General features: G+C 42.2%; 1 long non-coding RNA gene across 1 annotated transcript; it reads left to right on the top strand.

Moving 5' to 3' along the window:
* The first annotated feature begins 5849 nt into the window (after window positions 1-5849).
* Window positions 5850-13873, top strand: LOC308594656. The gene is made up of 3 exons (XR_014011530.1): window positions 5850-5974; window positions 12771-12996; window positions 13736-13873. It is a non-coding gene; the product is annotated as an uncharacterized lncRNA (long non-coding RNA).
* The last annotated feature ends 340 nt before the right edge of the window (window positions 13874-14213 follow it).

Genomic DNA, 14213 nt, shown 5'->3' with positions numbered 1-14213 from the left:
TCTGACATACCTTCCTCCCAGTCTGCTCCCTTCTCCATCTTACCAGTCATCATCGTCCCACCACCAATCCCTGGCTCTGAGCCTTCTTCCCCATCTGGTGCCTGCCACCACACCTCTTCATCCAGCCAGTCCATGGCAGGTGGAAGGACACTGAATTTTGGCATTACAGAGGACATTGCTGAAATTTGAGACCCCAAAGTCCACCATTGTTGATGTACCACTTTGGTTGTTTTGATTTGTTTGAATGGAAGCAAAATGTGAGTCTTCTGTTTGGAAGAAACACCTGAGGAATCTTGAGGGAAGCAAGCAGAGTTCCAGTAAGACCAGCAAAATTTCACTGGGTGTTTGCCATGCTCCTAATAAAAGGAAAAGCAATAGCCAGTGGAGATTGAATCTAAGTCTTCACAATGGACAAGGTTGAAATAAATGACCTTGATGCTCTTTCTAACCTTACCATTTACTCATGTTAGGGGAAATAAATGGGAACTCAACTGAGAAGGAGTATTTCGTTTGCAGCTCCTGCAAACTCAGGAGGCATATTTTATATAATCAAATGGGGAAAGATTGTATTTATGATGCTATAATTCCATCTGGAGATTCCGAGGACCCCATAAAGCACTTCAGTTTCACTCAAAGTTTATGTCCCTAGAACATTTCAGTAGAATGGAGCTCATAATTCAGCGACTTGTGGAAGGCTCCTTTTGCCCATTTTACTAAAAATTTTGCTTTCACTTACTCAGAGAAATCTATTTACCTTTTGGGTGCTCTTACATGTCTTTGAGATCACCTTCACTATTTTATGAATTGGATACATTCATTTTTTTATGCACAATAACTTCTTACGTTGTGCACAGAAATAAGGATGATCACGCCCAACTATGAGAATAGCAACTCACATCAAGCAGCAATCAGATTTCCCCAAAAAATGAAAGCTTTCCCAAATATAGCAAGATATTGTTCACATTTTACATTCTGGACAATTCCTTTCATGCAGATAGACATGGTTGTGATAAAGATCAAGTGACCATATAGGTATCTCCAATATTATTTTATATTGGTCAGATGCTGCAAATATTGAATGAACCCAAGAATGCTCTGGTGGTCTATTCATCTTATCGCATCCATGCCATCTGATAGCAAAACAAAGGCTTAATTAGATTTCCCAGTAATATAATACATTTTGTATACCATTTCTGCTAATTTACATAGTTTTGTATGAATTCCTTGGTGGAAGCCTAACACTAAAATATCTGAAAAATATAAGAAATTCCAAAAAGAGTTGTGTTTTAGTTCATGTCCTGTTTCACAAAAGTGTGAACCTGGAAAATCCACATAAAAATGTAAAGTAAATGAATTTCTTCCCCACCTCTAGGAAAACATGTTCCCTATCTTAGATTATACATTTGTGTGTGATAAAGAGAAGGTGCATCTTAACTTGTTCCTCTACCTATTGATGCATAGTAAGTATTGCTCAGAATATGCAAACCTGCCCTGCTACATTTGTCTGAAGCAAAGGTTGATTCATTTAAAAAAGAAGAGGAATAAAGGACAAAAGTAAGATGCTCAACACAGTGTGGCAAATGCACACCTGACTGCATCAGGTCAAGTTGTACAAAGCAATCAGATCTGAAGCTATTTTTGAACACTCATTGCCAGTGGGTTATTACCTACAAGCGGTGAGTCAGCACAGTTATCCATGGGATATAGTCAGTAGCAGGTGTTCTGCTGCCAGCATATCTCAGTTTAGGATTTATAGGATTCTTTCTTATGTCACGTTAGCTTAGTTCTCTGCCTCCCTGGCCTTGCGCACATGGTCAACAGCCATTCTAAAACCTCAGGGAGGGAAAAACACAATTTCTTCCTCTTTGTGGGTGATAAGATGGTTTGGGGTTACTGAAACAGTTGCAGTTTCAGGAAACAATCATATCTGCAAGCCAGTTAAACCAGCAGACTTAAATTGTAAACTGATATGGCTGCAATTCTATGCACATTTACACAGGAGTAAATCCTACTGAAAACAGATGGCCTTGCTGTGGAGTTTAGGGTTGAAGTGCAAACAGGGATGTAGGAAGGCAGAGAATTCCATTTTGACCTGCTTTGGCCACAATCATAGGTGCCGACTCCATGGGGCTTGAGGGGGCTCGAGCCCCCTCAAAAAAATTTTGGGGGGGGCTCAGCCCCCCCAATAATCTCGGGTGGGCGCCCTTCCAGCAGAGCGCTGCCGCCGTCCCCCGCCTCCTCCCCACCTGCTCCTTCGCCAGCCAGCCAGCTGCGCGCCCTAATCGGAGAGCCCCGGCAGTCCCCCGCGAGATTAGGGAATCCCCGGGGGCGGGGGCTCCTGCCTCGCTGCTTCGCAGCACCACCGCCACTGCCAAGGCACTGCCGGAAATCCCGCGAGAACAGGGGAATCCCGACTGGCCACACCTCCCAGCCAGCCAATCGGCTGGCTGGGGGGGCATGGCTTGCCCTATTTAGGGCCGGAGCCACTTTATTTGCATATTCATGAGCTTATTTATTATTCATGAGCTTTCCCGGGCCCCCCCAATATTTTTTCTAAGTCCGCGTCCCTGGCCACAATCAGCACTGTTTCTGTTTCACTGCAGTTTGGTTTCTGCCAAATCCTACATTATTCATCCTACTGTTCACTATTTAAGGTAAATTACATAACTATTTATGTAACTAGCATTCATTTGAATGTGAAGGAAACATCAAAGCAATGTACAAAACATGGGTAGGCAAACTAAGGCCCAGGGGCTGGATCCGGCCCAATCACCTTCTAAATCCGGCCCATGGATGGTCCAGGAATTAGCATGTTTTTACATGAGTAGAATGTGTCCTTTTATTGAAATGCATCTCTTGAGTTATTTGTGGGGCATAGGAATTCGTTCATTATCCCCCCTCTTCAAAATATAGTCCAGCCCCCCACAAGGTCTGAAGGACAGTGGACTGGCCCCCTGTTGAAAAAGTTTGCTGACCCCTGGGCTAAAACAACCCTGCTATTGATTAGGTATAATTTGCAACCTTGACAACAACAAGAATGATGTGAAGAAATACTAATATTATTTACGGATTTCCATCCCTGACCATAGATGGACACACAAACTGCAACAATTTTGGCTTCCTTTTTTGTTTTTATCAGCATTCCCTGACATCCCTAAATACACATTACACTGCCTCTATCAGATTAACTTGACTTCAGTCCATATATTTAGCATTAACTAATAAGGCTTACAGGTGGTTAAAATACCCTGGCTGCTTAGAAGAATATACACACATACAGACACATCTACCTCTACATACATATATATATGGCATGCCAGGTTTTTTGTGTTGTTTTTTTTTTACCTTACTACTCATCCATTCAACAAACAACAAGCAAAAATATAACAGGGTGCTAAGAAGAACTACATATTCACTCTATCTATGAACATGTCGACAAGCTGTCAACTAGCCAGGTCACCCACAGGGTTAGGCACACACATGGAAGGCATGGAATGCAATTAGCTTTTTATTAGCAGAAAAATAACAGCACAGCAATATTCCTGGTTCATCTTAATGAAGGCATTGCTAAAATTAAGCTCTAGTCATGCCCCTCCCCTCTAGCCTCTCACTCTGGATCCGTCCCAAGCAGATGAAGGCTGCATTGAGGGTACAGGCTCATTCTCTAGGCCTGTCTTGTGTGTTGCTCAAAGACATGCAGGACCCTCCTGGAGCAGGGGGTCAGAGAGGGAGGAGAGTCAGCAGGACTGAGACTATCTGCACAGGGGCAGATTGCCACGGCACCCGGAGTGGCGGGGGCAGGATGAGCTGCCCCGGGGATGCTACGGTAATCTGCCGTGGCAATCTGTCCAGGGGGGCACCGCGGCAATCTGCCCACAGAGTCCGCTGGCGGACGCAAGCCCCACGCTGCTGTTTCGGGCATCACTCCTGTGATGACCTAGGATTCGGGCTCAGACTCAGAGCCAGTCTGCACTGGCTCCTTTGCCTCAGGCGGCATCTGAATCTAGTCTGGGGCCTGATTCTGAAGAGCCCCCATCTGTACAGGTTCCCCTGCAACAAACACCAGCTGGGCTGAGTCAGGGGCCTGAGCCTGCCCTGGCTCCAGATGCGGGGATTACCTCGTTGCCTTCAGCTGGGCCATCACTTACAGCTGCTCCACTACCAATTGGGTCAGGAGAGGCTGAGGCGGCCTCTGGGTCTAGTAACCCACTGACATCTCCCGAGCTGCAGAGACTGAGGTCTGAGAGAAGGAGAGACCTGAGTACTCGCAGGAGGAGTGTTCCCCTTCGGGTGAGACAGGGAGGTGAGTCACCGGGGATCAGGACCGGCCATTACCCCGACAGAGATAAAAGGCTGCTGGACCCCACCCCAGGTTGCGGGAGCAACGTTGCTGTTTGCCAGAACTTGCCTGTGATCCTGTGCCCGACCTTGCCTGGTTTCCTACCTTGGCCCTGTTGGACTGACTCCTTGTGGAACCCTTGGATTCGGGACCAGACCTGAACCGCATTACTCGGGTTACCCCTGGTCCCAGCACAACTCCTAAGAGAGATGAGTGGCTCGGGCACGCTGCAGGCCAGGCCCTGCTGTAAATGCCGTCCCCGACGGTGTGCCATTTTGTCACCCCCTCAGGGATGACACCCGGGGCGGACCGTACCCCCCGCAGCCCCCTTCCTATGCCCCTGTATCTGCACACATGCTGTAATTCTCAGCTTCTAATCCTGTCCTGGAGGGCACTCCTTCTCCTGACTCCCCTTGATTGCTCAGGTCTCCTGTTTCTATCATCTCCTAGCTTGTCTGTTCTGCTGACTGCTCCTCAGTGTTCCAGGCTCTGGGCTCTAAAGTATCATCTTTGGAGCCTTCTCTGAGGGGCTCTTGGGAGAGAGGCTCCCAGCAGTCTTCTTCATCCAGCCAGAACAGAACATATGATGCCTCTTATGACATCAGTCCATTCAACCATCTAGCTCAGAACTGTCTGCTGGAGGCAGCTCTCCAAGATTTGAGAATGGGACATAACTGAAGAAGCCAGGGATTGAACCTAGAATCTTACTCATGGAAAACAGATGCTCTACCATTCGGCTATGCCCCATCCCCTAAACTCTACTAAAATGGTGGTGTCTGATTCTTAGGTCTCGGCTTATGACACACTTACTAGGATAGCCAGTAGTCTGTTAGTCTGCCAATTACAGTTATACACATATATAATTTTATTTTGATTACATGTGTCGCATCCAGTCTCTCTTAACAGCAAAACCCTTTTATTCATTAGTGAATATGGCACTGAAATTCTTCGCTAGTGGGAAAGAGGCAAGGAATTTAATTAACTCAGCAAGTAAAATGCATGCAGCGACAATGAAGTAAATTCAGAGAAAATAAAATTCTAATAGAATTTTTTTGTGGTACTGTGAAAAAACATAATGGAAGTTGATTTGATTTAGAGATTTCAATAAACTCAGAAATAATGGCCTTGTTAGGAATTTGTCACTAGGAAAAAAGAAATATTTTGATGCTACACTTTGGAGAGACATGAACAGCTCATCTCACACAAATTAAATTTATAACTTTAATAATATATATATATTATTTAAAAAGTGCAAGTATTTTGCTCATAAAAACATTGCACGCTATAGTTTTAATTCAGCTATTGTGTTTGTGTGATACACCACACACTGATTGAAAATAAAAGGGCAGCAAATAAATCAAAAGGCAGCACAACTGAAAATGGTTAAATTCTGTTATCAAGTAATTAAATGTATGGCAGCAAGAGCAAAGATGGTGGGCTACTCTTTTTGTGATGACCAATGATTTTCAGCTAATAAATTTGACTGACTGACTTGATTTGATCCTTAACAGGCACCAGATTTTGTGCAAGATGTGACATTCTTAGGCAGCTGGCAAAGGGTTACCACAATGCTATCAAATTAAATATCTGACTGGAAAATTGCCCAGAAGACACTTCCCTGCTTTCTAAAACATGGTGTGCAGGTTGTCCTGGGTGGGGTAGAGATCCCTTTGAAGCAAATGTATAAACACAAATTACCAAACACACATCTGTATATGTCATTACCTTTAACAGAAATAGTTCCTGTCCAAGCAAGGTTGACTTGCCTATTACCTTATTAAGCTGAAATTGCTCATAGATTTGCATAAGAAATATGGAACTATTTTATGTGGCAGCTTGTTTGGATACCCTTTTAATAGTGTGCATCTCAGCAATTTGCCTTTGGCAACAAAAAATAATAATAAATGTTGTTTACAGCAAAGTCTAGATTATCCTGTAACCTTAAATGCCAGTGGATGAAAGACTTTGACCTTGTACTATTGAATTAGGTAGACTTGTGTCTATGCATGTTTCTGTGAACAGACACACTTTCTCCTCAAAATTGCCAGTGACATTTTTTATTGAAATAGGTCAATTATTTCTTGTTAAAAAACAAACAAACAAGCAGAACACTTGTATTTCCATGAAATCCATTAGTGCTAAGTTTTTTTTGGGGGAGGGGTGTTTGTTTATTTGTTTGGGGGTTTTTGCTATCAATGAAACTGGAATGTTTTTCATAAATGTATTATAAGGTTATAGGTGCTCAATAGGTCAGAAAAAAAATAAGTACAGTGGCTTCATTGAATTATGTGAACAAATAGCAATTAAGGAAACAAAACCAACAAAATACATAGATACTTTTGATATATGTTTAGAGACAGTCAGTGTTGGTTATCTAGAGTGTGTCTGAGGGTGAGTGAGAAAGACAAAGAGAATTTAATGCATCTATTGTTATTTGATGGTAGTGAAACACTATAGAATACCAGATTCTACCTTTAACTGTACTAATTAGAAGTGTGTTGTTGTTATTGCTATTGCTATTGCTATTGCTATTGCTATTGCTATTGTTACTGTTACTGTTATTTTGGGGGTGTTAAAATTATCTGATCAGTCATCGATTGGGTGAGCAAAAGAAATTGCTTTGAACTGTTCAGGATAGTTTGCTTTCCTCAAAAGTTTTGAAGACACCCCTTCACCCGAAAGCAGGAGAAAATCAGTCCCTTTTTTCAGGGGGGAAATATGGTACTTTTGTAAAAGTATGGAGGGAAGTTTCTGCCAACCTTGGAACCAATTCCTTAAGAGGGGCGATGCCTCCTGCGTCCCTATCCCTACCCTCCTTTTTTGTGGCCAAATTAAAGTACTGTTTCAGTTCTGTTAAAGGTAAAATAGGTTATCTGGCTCGCCACCTCACTTTATTTGGAACACCACTAACAAGGAGTCCAGGTGGCACAGAAAAACATTGGGGGAGTTGTAGGCAGCCTGTGTACTGAAGGTTAGCTGTTCCTTTATTTAGGGCTGGGGTCTAATCTCTGTGGCAGAATTTCCAGATAAGAGTGGTGAGGTGTCTCTGACTGAATCATTGGAGAGCTACTGCAAGTCAGTGTAGGCCAGGAGTGAGCAGTGAGCTTCCTTGGAATAAAATTCCATAATTGGGGTGTTGCAACTGAGGAGGGCCTCTCTCCAGTTGCCACACACTTCACTTTTGTCAGGGACTGTGCTGAGGAGGGCTGCACTGTAATGGTGGCAGCCTTCCCCCTCTCCTGCTCCTGAATGGCTTGCAGAGGGGCATAGTTCAGAAGGCAGAAGCTGGGAAATACTGGATGGGGAACAGCTAGGAGAAGAAACACTGGGAGAGAGAGGGTTAACAGATTCACAGTCTCTGGATAGCATTTCTCCACTCAGCCCAAGGTCGAGAAGTGCGCAGAAAGTCTCAGTACAGAAAGCACAGAGGGTACAAGCTCAGATTACAAGACATAGGAGTGAAATAGATCAATAGGGACTGGAGGGGTGTAAGCCTTAATTGGGAGTACCGCCATTCTGGGTTGACACTTTTTGTCCTTTGCTGTTTTTATTAGAGAAAATAACTGGTAAGAATTCCTTTAGTTTGATCTCCTCATATATGGCCATGGGAGAGGAAGTCAATTCAAGGAAGCCTGACAACTTTGCATACTCACAAGGCTATGGGAAGCACTCAAACTGCATGCTTACAAAGGTCTTGAAGTTCTGTGAATGAAGTTACTTCATTAGTAACAAAAACCTCAATGCTTGTTGAGTCCCAGTGGCACAACTGCTTGTGCTAACTCAAATATTTTGTTTCAGATTATGATGGGTAGTTATCTTTTTGTGTACATTCTTTTCTTATTGTAGCAGCAATGAGAAAATGGTCCAGTCTGAATGGTAAATTCGTTTCGGATGAAAATCAAAAGCAGAATCCTTGCTGAGCTGCTAAATGTGTGCTACACCTTTCTATTTAAAAGCTATCTGCAGTCATTATGTCTGTTTATTTTTTCAGAAGATATGCTCAAGACCATATTGAGCAGCATACATATTCATACTGCTAAATCCAAAATGGGATGCTTCTGCCTTTGATAGAAGTGCATAATTCCACCATGGGTGATAAATCAGCCAAGATCTATCTGTGCAATCCATCACACAGATGCAACAAATTCACACTAAATGATAGCTTAGTTCAAAAACTAATATGAGAGCTTTTGGGATCACATGTCTCATTCATAAATCTTTAGGCACATCATAACTCCTTTATGAAAAAAACATATAAAAGGAAGAAAATTTCAAATGCATTATCTCAAGACTTCATAAATATTTAGGCTGCAATGCTATCACACTTATTTAGAATTAAGTCCCACTGAATTCAATGATACATTCTCTCAAAATATGGGCTATAAACGGGTGTCTACTTAGGAAGTTGTAGGTATTTATGGAGGGGGAAAAATAGTGCCCAGTGGCACCCCATAGCAAAGCATAACTACTGAAGCCCCCCTAAAGCATTCTCCTAGTCATGCTTTCTGGACCCGGTTCCATAGCCAGGGCTGGAATTACTAGAACACAGTGTCCCGAATTCCTATTCCACAGAGCCAGTACAGGAAGAAGCTGATCAATGGTATCAAAAGTTGCAAAGAGACTGAGAAGCAGGAGCAAGGCCACACTCCCCTTGTCATGCTCTCTGTAAAGGTCATCCCAGCACAACTAGAAGCATCATATTAGATATGGGGAAGAAATGGTGAATCTACCTAATCTGCGCTTTCTGAGACAATGTGTGAAATGAGGCACAGCTGTTCTTTGAAATTCACACTTTCCTGAATTTTTCAAAGCAGTTTTGCAACCAAGCAATATGTACAAAAATGCACATAGTCGGATGAAGTGTGCATACAAATGCATGTATGTGTGAAAAAAGCATACAAAATGCATTCTATTAGGGGGGAAATGCTTGTGGAAGCCATATGTACCAGAAAAAAAAATTGGCACAAAAATGGTGGTGAATTTTCATGGGAACTTTAAAAACCCACAAGCTGATATGGAAATATGGAAGACTGAATTTAAGGTTGGAAAAATGAGACACTAATAAAACCAAAATTGACAAATTTGCTCTTTCCTAACCCATACAGGCTTTAACCACTCAACACAGAAATAGTTGGGGTCTGAAGGGAGGACACAATAAGTATGTTGAGAGGTAGAGATGTATATTGGTTTCCTGAGGCAAATACATGAATATGCATCTTGGGGCAGCCAAAGGCCCATGAAATATTCTGCCACTCTTAACTGAAGGCCCTTTATCTTCTCCTAGCACCATGGAATAAACCCCTGTATTCACATCAATTGTTGCTTTAAGCAAAAGTCTGGTAGAAAGTCAACAACAAAATGCTTTTGAGGGGATTAAAATTGGAAGCCAGATTCCATACTGTTTCTGTAGTAAGTGGCTAAACCACCTTGATTGACTATATACGGAGTTGTCAATTTAAGCAGACTCCTCTCTCTCATCTCAGAGCACTATATGCCTCTAATCAGCACAAAGAAGTGTTACCTGAAACTTCTCTCAAAGTATTTGTGTTTTTAGCCTACAACTATACTGCCTTTTCTTTTCTTTGTCTTCTCTTTTCTTCTTTGTCATGATGTATGTATACACACAAACACACAAATACAAATGCATATCACTGCAGTGGAGTACATCCTGAAATGGCATTTCCGTGTGCTCTGGTTCCCGTCATGGTGTCCCATTGTGCCAGAAGCAATTTAGTCCTGCTGGCCACATGACCCAGAAAGCTGTCTGTGGGCAAACGCCAGCTCCCTCAGCCTGAAAGCTAGATGAGTGCCGCAACCCCATAGTCGCCTTTGACTGTCCTTAACCATCCAGGGGTCCTTTACTTTTACCTTTACCTTTTATATCCTGATAGTATGCTGCATGCAGTATCTCTTAACTTTTCTTTATGCATTACATCCTTAAATAAATATGAGGTAAGTACAAGATTTATTTGTTTTAATAACACACACACACACAATTTACATCCCACACTGGCTGTGAAAAATAGCAAGATGAAACTTAACGTCAAGAACATTATGAACTCTCAGGTTTTAAAATGGGCTAAGATACATTTGTATATTTAATAACACGCATAAAAAATGAAATGCTATAGTTACAATGAAAAGCAGAATGAGTAGGAGCTTGTTGATAAGTGAACAATAGTCTCCCCTTTCTCTTCTCTTCACAAGTACTGTCATTCTGGGATAGTAGGGATTAATTCCCTTTATTATTATTTCTCCAACAGAAAGACATGTTTCCTTGTTAGTCATATATAGTGCTCACCATTAAAGTATCTACATTTCCCGAAAGACAACATAAAATTGCCAGAAAGTGTATCTTTCCCGCTAAAACAGGAAAATCTCAAATACACAGTTATGAAACAGTCCTTGCTTAATGTCTTGGCAATTGATCACCACACAACTCCAAATAAAGTAAGTTGTTGCTTATTTACTTTATTTATAAACCTACTTATAGGCCACCTTTGGTACATAGTCCACTAATCCTAAAAACAAAGTGCAGGTTCAAGGATGAAAAACACAAAGATTTTTAAAACTCCATAAATCTCAGCAAAGATTTCAAAATTCTTGTCATTCTAAGAAAGCTCTCTTAAAGTACAAAAAGAGAAAGACACACACACACAAACACACACACAGTCGTACCTTGATTTCTGAACAGCTTAGTTCACGAACAACTCAGAACTCGAACGGCGCAAACCTGGAAGTAGGTGTTCCGGTTTGCAAAGTTTGCCTCGGAAGCTGAACATCCAGCATGGCTTCCACGGCTTCCAATTGGCTGCAGGACACTCCTGCAGCCAATCGGAAGCTGCGCCTTGGTTTCTGAACATTTCGGAAGTCAAACGGACTTCTGGAATGCATTTTGTTCAAAAACCAAGGTACAACTGTATTCACCTAAAGGTTTTCAGCAAAGGTTTTCTGTGGGGAAGGAATTCCAGTTTTGGGGTTAATGTAACACTTTAGAACATGGGTAGGAAACTAAGGCCTGGGGGCCGAATCCGGCCCAATCGCTTTCTAAATCCGGCCCGCGGACAGTCCAGGAATCAGTGTGTTTTTACATGAGTAGAATGTGTGCTTTTATTTAAAATGCATCTCTGGGTTATTTGCGGGGCCTGCCTGGTGATTTTACATGGTTAGAATGTGTCATTTTATTTAAAATGCATCTCTGTGTTATTTGTGGGACATAGGGATTTGTGCATTATTATTATTTTTCCAAAATATAATCTGGCCCCCCACAAGCTCTGAGGGACAGTGGACCGGACCCCTGTTGAAAAAGTTTGCTGACCCCTGCTTTAGACTATCCATCCCCAAACTGGTGCTTTCAAGGTGATGCTAGACTACATCGGCCATTACTGCTGGACCCTGACTATTGGCCATGAAAGCTGGGTTTGATGGGCGTTGGGAGGGTACCAGTTTGGGGAAGACTGCTTTAGAATATTCATATACATTATCCCCACAGTCATTTGTTTATTGCTCCCTTGTGCAATAGTGCATCCATGGAGGATTCCCATTGCAGAAGCTGTACTCATATATCACAGGATATCTGGGCATGATGCAAAGTGAAGTACAAACAAGTTGACCACTGTTTCATTTTCTCATAACTCCTCTGGGTCTTCATTCTTCAGTAGGGTCATGATAAAACTTGCAACCTCCACAAGCAAGCAGGCAGGGTCATGGCTCTCCCCTGGTGGCTTCTGCCACCGCCTTCCATTGGGATGCCCTAGTGGCCCAAGTGCCAGAAGGAGGTGTACTTCGCTGAGAAAGTCACCCTGGGGGTGAGGCCATGCTTGAAGGGCGAAAAACGCAACAAGACCTTGACTACAGGTGGCCATGCAGGCCATTATAGGAAGCCTTATTGCAACCACCTTTGCTACTCTGCCTTGTCTGGACCAAAAGGATGTGGCCACGGAGGTGCTGAAAGCCACACCTTCAAATGAAGTCCAGGGCTGGAAGGATGGAATTTGTTGTGGATTCCAGCAGTTTCACAAAGAGTATAGCCACAATGTGTCTCTCCACCCCACCCCCTTGCAGCAAACTAGCTTATTATGAAGGCTTTCAAAAGAGGCACCATGCTAGGTAATTGGGACATTTCCTGTTCTGTATAAGTGGGAAATATTTCAAGGTGGAGACCAGAATGTTTTTGCTAATTTTAACACTGAGAGTTTCCAGGAAATGGTTCCCTGCTTGCTTTTAGACTCTACTATCCATGATGATGATTCTGTTTCAATAACAAAATATTGAATTGGAAAAAAGTTAAAAATAAAACTTGCAGTTAGGATATACTTAAGCTGCTCAATCCTGCATTTCAGTAGCGTTTAATATGATTCCCAAACCCCATTCTAAGTTGCTGCTCCTCTATAGTGTCATTCTCTTTTTTGTACTTCTTATCCTAAACCAGTGTTCTTTGGCCTTAAATCTGTGGATGTTGGGATTACAATGCTCACCATCCCTGACCACTGGCTAAACCAACTGGGAATGATGGGAACTGCAGTCCTTCTACAGACCCAAGGCTGAAGAGCCATGTCCTAAGTCATGCTTGAGAAATATTGCCATTTGATTTGTGATGATAATTCTCATGATTGTGTTTGGTGAAATTTTGGACCGCAGCATTATCACTAAATAAGGTAAGCCACTCCAGTCAATCAGATTGAATGTGAGTGAGGGAAAATAAGCCTGAGCACATTGGGATCAGGAAGAACATAGGAATACAACTGATTGAAACTAAGAATGCCTGCATTTGCATATCCTGAAAAACTATTATTTACTGTGATGTGAATGAAACTAGCCTCCTCCAGACTCACATGTTCCCCTTTCCTCTTTTCCTCCAGTGCGACCACCAGAATTTTTACTTCCAATTTTGATTAACAGAAGGTCAGAGTTAAGTCCCCACCCCAAAGTGTGTGGTAAAGCTAAATTCTTGTTTGCTTGAAACAAACCAGCTTCACAAACCATGGGTTGAAGTTGGCTTGTTTCAAGCAAACCATAATTAAGATTAACCACAATTAGTCCAGGTCTGGATAACCTAGGAAACTCTGTTTATTAAAAGAAAAGAGAAAGAGAAAAAAAGGAAACCTTTTAAACTCCTCCTTGTGGGTGAAGAGGTGAGAAGGGTATGTGTTTGAATCTGAGGGGTACAAGTGGGTCTAGGCTCATTCCTGAGGCAATAAATTGCAATAAACATGGACATTTAGAAATACAACATGCCTTTCTAAAGCACTGGGAGATGCTCTCTGACACTCACAAAAATAAACATAAAAGCAAGCAAGCAATTTTATCTCAGCCCCGGATTTCAGCTGTTTGCTGCAGTTAAGGTCTTGTACTAATCTGCACGCTCCCAACTTGCTGTCTAACTTTGCTTTGCAGGTAGGAGATGCAAAAGATTAAATTCTTGAAGCAGCAAGCTGTGAGATGTTGGCGGCCAGATGGGGGAACTTGACATGAATGATGTACACAATGTAATATAACCCCAGACATCTGAAGCTCCTGCAGTACTTAGACTCAACTGGGTAAGTCAAAGTCACAAAAGGGTAATCCTTGCCCATGATATAGTACTGTGAGAGCTGCCTGCTCAGGTCTATAAGCAATGATTATAACCCATGTGATTTATTTTCTCTTCAGTCAGCATAAAAAACAGCTTATTGATTTCTTTCTCTCCCCACTGCCCCTACCCATATTGCTGATTATTATGTAGCAATTTCCTAACCTCTTCCCAGTTCAGCAGAGAATACTTACTATTTGCTAAATTGATACCCCACCTTTTTCTTTATAGATTTAATAAGTATTCTCTCTTCATACACCTCATAAGGATGGTCTCCCCCCCCTTAATTATCTGTTTTGCTCA

Source organism: Podarcis bocagei, assembly GCF_964188305.1.
Source record: "Podarcis bocagei genome assembly, chromosome: 9".
In the NCBI taxonomy this organism is placed as follows: domain Eukaryota; kingdom Metazoa; phylum Chordata; class Lepidosauria; order Squamata; family Lacertidae; genus Podarcis; species Podarcis bocagei.
The sequence above is the reverse complement of the archived record's forward strand: the minus strand, read 5'-3'. Positions and strand labels throughout refer to the sequence as shown.